Source organism: Petaurus breviceps, unplaced genomic scaffold (assembly GCF_028583685.1).
Source record: "Petaurus breviceps papuanus isolate PSGF00001 unplaced genomic scaffold, PetGlider_PUasm1.0 79, whole genome shotgun sequence".
In the NCBI taxonomy this organism is placed as follows: Eukaryota; Metazoa; Chordata; class Mammalia; order Diprotodontia; family Petauridae; genus Petaurus; species Petaurus breviceps.
Genome location: NW_027186523.1, coordinates 10,396,162 through 10,401,025, shown reverse-complemented (window position 1 = coordinate 10,401,025; position 4,864 = coordinate 10,396,162). Strand labels below are relative to the sequence as shown.

At 40.2% G+C, this 4,864-nt stretch overlaps 1 pseudogene; it reads left to right on the top strand.

The window, feature by feature from the left end:
• Positions 1-1,396: 1,396 nt before the first annotated feature.
• On the top strand, positions 1,397-2,295 carry LOC138175738 (dicarboxylate carrier SLC25A8 pseudogene; annotated as a pseudogene).
• The last annotated feature ends 2,569 nt before the right edge of the window (positions 2,296-4,864 follow it).

Below are 4,864 nucleotides of genomic sequence, written 5' to 3'. Positions count from 1 at the left end.
GAGTTGCACACCCTTGACGTTTATGTAGAGTTTGTTAAATAAAATTCTACGATCATTGTAGTAATGACAGAAATACAAATGTGATGTATCAGTACAATCTGTGATTTTAATCAACCTGTATTTTGACTGTTATCATAATCAAATTACATTTCTTAGGCTTGTAAGTATACATGATAACTAGTGTCAAAAATATTTGTCACATGTAACTTCTCTAGAGTACTTCAAAGAAAATTTTCATGAAATATTAACTACACACACGGTTTTGCATTTGTCTGAACATATCAGGTATCATCAATAAAAATAATGTCGGCATATAGAAATAAAATACCTAAATTAAAGGGTATTGAATGAAGAGTAAAAACCTAAGAATTGGAGAAAAGTTAAGCCTTCTGATTTGCAAAGCATTTGCAAAATAGGATTTGATAGACTAGTACTAAGGGTAAAGAGCCATGCAAACCTGGAGAAAATTACTAGGTATTTTTCAACTTTGTTTCTTCTGAAAAAAAAACACACCTATTCTCTCATTCTCAATTACTAATTTCTATTACCATTACCAAAGGGTGTTGGTAACAGTAGTATGGTAATGGCTGTTAAATAACTAGAGCAACTTGGTATAAATGAAGAAGGCTTACAAATATATGTAAATATATGCACATACTGGGGCAGCTATGTGGCATAGTGAATAGGCACAGGCCCTGGAGTCAGGAGCACCTCAGTTCAAATGTGACCTCATTTAACACTTACTGGTCGTGTGACCTTGGGCAAGTCACTTAACCCTAATTGCCCTACCTTCCATGTCCAAAAATAAAAAGGAAAAAAAAATATATATATATATGCACATACATATTTTAAGTTAGTCATAATTCATATCAAAGGGCAAAACCAAATCTCAGGCTCTTTTTTGTCATTGTTTATAATAAAATATAAATAACTTTTAGGGAAAACAAGGTAAGAATAAAAGTACATGAAAGTTCAGATCTAGAGTTTTAGGATTTGGAGTGCATGCATTAACATCCTCCGAGGCTCAGACCTTGTAGTGACCCAGCCGTGAGACTGCTAGGTAGCCCCCATCCCGCCAGATGGCAGACTCTGCCGCAGGCCTTGTGCCCCCGCCGCCTCCTCGTGTTTTCCTCTATGGTCCCGGGCACATAGTATGATCATTAGGTGTTCAGTTTCCCAACAACTTTCTATGGAAAATCAAGGGAAATGGGCCATGGTTGCTGTGAGCAACTTTGAAGAGAGGAACACCTTTAGAGAAGCTTGATCAAGGTGCCATCATTGTGAGACCCTCCAGATCAGGACTCCGGCAGAGTTCCTCTATCTTGTCTTGCTCAATCAGTTATCTTTCCATCTTTCCTCTGCCTCCTGGGAAGGAGCAGAAGGCCAGCATCGAATCATGGGTGGATTTAAGCCTACAGATGTGCCCCCAAAAGCCACTCTAAAGTTCCTTGGGGCTGTCACTGCTGCCTTCATCACTGACCTCATTGCCTTCCCCCGGACACAGTCAAAGTCTGACTGTAGATTCAAGGAGAGAGCCAGGGGGCTGTCCTAGCTTCTTCTACCACTGCCCAGTATCGGGGTGTCATGGGTGCCATTCCGACCTAATGACTGAGGGCCCTGAAAGCCTGTACAATGGGCTGGTGCCTGGGTACCCAGATGAGTTTTGCCTCTGTTTGTATTGGCCTCTATGACACTGTCAAGCAGTTCTACACCAAGGGATCTGAGCATGCAGGCATTGGGAGCCACTTCCTGACAGGCTGCACCCCAGGGGCTCTGGCAGTGGCCATAGCCCAACCCACAGATGTGGTGAAGGTATGTTTCCAGGCCCAGGCTCATGCAGGTGGCAGCCAGAGATACCAGGGTGCAGTGGATGCCTATAAGACTATTCTTCGGGGCTTATGGAAAGAAACTTCACCCAATGTTGCCTATTGTCAACTGTGCTGAGCTGGTGACCTATGATCTCATCAAAGATTCCCTTCTGAAGTCCCATCTTATGACTGATGACCTTCCATGAACTTCACATCAGCCTTTTGGTCTGGCTTCTGCACCACCATCATTGTTTTCCCTGTAGATATAGTCAAGATGAGATACATGAACTCTGCCATGGGCCAGTATGCCAGTGCTGGCCACTGCGTCCTCACCATACTTCAGAAGGAGGGACCCCAAGCCTTCTACAAGGGGTTCACGCCTTCCTTTCTCTGCTTGGGCTCCTGGAATGTAGTGATGTTTGTCACTTATGGGCAACTAAAATGGGCCCTGATGGCCGCTCCCACTTCCCGGGAAGCTCCCTTCTGAGCCCTCTCCTGCTAGCTTTATGCTTTATTCTCCCCCCACCCCTTTATTCCTCTCCTCCCTTGTCTTAGCATTGAAGGAACCTCCTATACTCCCCGCCCTTAGAGGTAGCACCATTTAAACCTTCTCCATCCAGCCCACTTCTTCTGCCATTGTAGTCTCACTCAGTTCTTAAGCTCCTTACTTCTAATAAAGCCAGACCATAACTCCTCCCCAAACAGAGTTTTAGGACTTGGGGGTATACTCTACTACATATATATGCATTTACATACAAAACTGGGAAGCCAACTTTGGAGCTGCCATACAGCTGCAATATGGTGAAATGTCACACTGTTGCCCCTATATGTCCACAGTAAACAAGCACCCTCAGAGAAGCAGAATCATAAAATAACAAGCACTATAACTGATATTTCCTAAATCACAAATTATATAACTATATACAATATGATATCACTAGACTATATAAATGATATAGAAGCTCCAGACCTCAGTTTCCTTATTTATAGAATGAGCTGAGCAAAGACAACTGACGCTCTTTATGGTCCCTTCTAGCTCTCCATTCTATGACTAAGATTCTTTGATTTTAAAGTAAGTTCATTTGAAGCATGACACACTTTTTTAAAATTTCAGCTGAAGTTAGAATAAAACATCACTTTATTATTATTCCAATTAAGAACAAGTGGGGGGCAGCGGGGATGGCTAGGTGGTGCAGTGAATAGAGCACCAGCCCTGGAGTCAGGTGTACTTCAGTTCTAATCTGGCCTCAGATATTTAGCACAAAAAGAAGCCGTGTGACCTAGGGCAAGTCACTTAACCCCAATTGCCTTCCAAAAAGCAAAAAAAAAAGAACAAGTGTGGCTATTATTGGTTTGTGCTTCCAAGAATCCAAATGGTGTTTTCCAGTTTTGCTACAGTGTGCATATTACCATACATTTATAAACACACACACGTACATATATACATATGTGCATATGTTATATATGAGTAAATATATACACAGACACATATACATACAGCTGCACACACATATGTATATGTGTATATATATATGATTAAAATGTCTATCAATGTGGCATCTATTCACTTTGAACATGCTCCCATTAGACATGCTTTAACATGCTTAAGAAAAATAATCCTTGTTTTTCCTGTACCTGGTAACATTAGTTTTTCTCATGGCATTGGATCAGCAGAATATTTTAGAGGAGATCTTACTTAGATTATGCTCAACTAATCAAAAGAGAAAGAAAATATGGTTTGGGTGAACGAGTAGTGGCAGGATTCTATATCAGTCATTACTGTTTTTTTTTCTAGGTATCCATCTTTTGGGAAATATTTCAAGCCTGGGAAACATCTGATCAAACGGGCAGATTTTCAGATCTAATTTGTACTCAACTGAGCTAAGGATGTCAAAACTAAGAATTAGATAAACTTTAACCTGGTTACAACAGGTATCATAGAATCTCTTAGAGAGGCAATGAGGTTAAGACTCTATCTGCCAAAAGGATTCTTCCCTACAAAATACATCACAAGTGGTCATCCAGTCTTTTCTAGTAAGGGGGAAGGAATCCACTACAATCCAAAGAAACCCATTCCATCTTTGGTTAGCTCTAACAGGTCTTGTCTTCTTACATCAAACCAAAATCTGTCTTTCTTCATTATTCACGTATTTCTGTAGGAAGCAGATGGTTTGGTGGCTGAAGAGCTAAGTTTAAGAGTCAGGAAGATTTTAGTTCTAATCTGTCTCAGACATTCAATATCTACATTACCCTGTGAAAATCATTTAACTGCTTTCACACTCCATTTCCTCATCTATAAAATGGGGATAGCAATTGTGTCAAGGTTGTTGTAAGGATCAAATGAGATAATATATGTAAAGCCCTTTACAAACTTAAAGTGTGCTATAAACATTAGTTACTGCTATTATTGCTCCTACTTCTACCTTCTGGGACCAAGAAGCACAAATTTTTTCACTCCATGATAGCCCTTCAAATATTTGAAAATAATTCTCTCATCTCCTCTATTTCTTCTCTTCTACATAGTAAGGATTTCTTTCTATAGATTTCCATATGGAATGATCTCAAGGTCCTTCAGATGATCAGCATCCTTCTCAAAATTTAACATCCAAAACAAAACACAGTTTTGAAGCAGAGCTAGCTATTACCTCCCTATTCTTAGACCTTATGTTTCTATAAAAACTTTTAGTCTATAATATCATACTATTGACATATTAGTCTTGAAGTCCCCTTAAATCTATCAGATCATTCTTGAATCATTATTTACTTATACGTCTTCCCTGCTGGATATTTTAATTTACTGGGCATTTTTTTTTAAGCAATCGGGGTTAAGTAACTTGCTCAAGGTTACACAGCCAGTTATTTATGGGTGTGGTGCTGTGTCTGAGCCCGGGATTCGATCTCCAGGTCGTCCCAACACTGGAGCCGGTGCTCTTACTCGCTGGGCCACCTGGCCGCCCCATTTACTGGGCATTTTTTAACTCATATGGCTGGATGGATGAATAGATAGATAGATAGATAGATAGATAGATAGATAGATAGATAGATAGATAGATAGA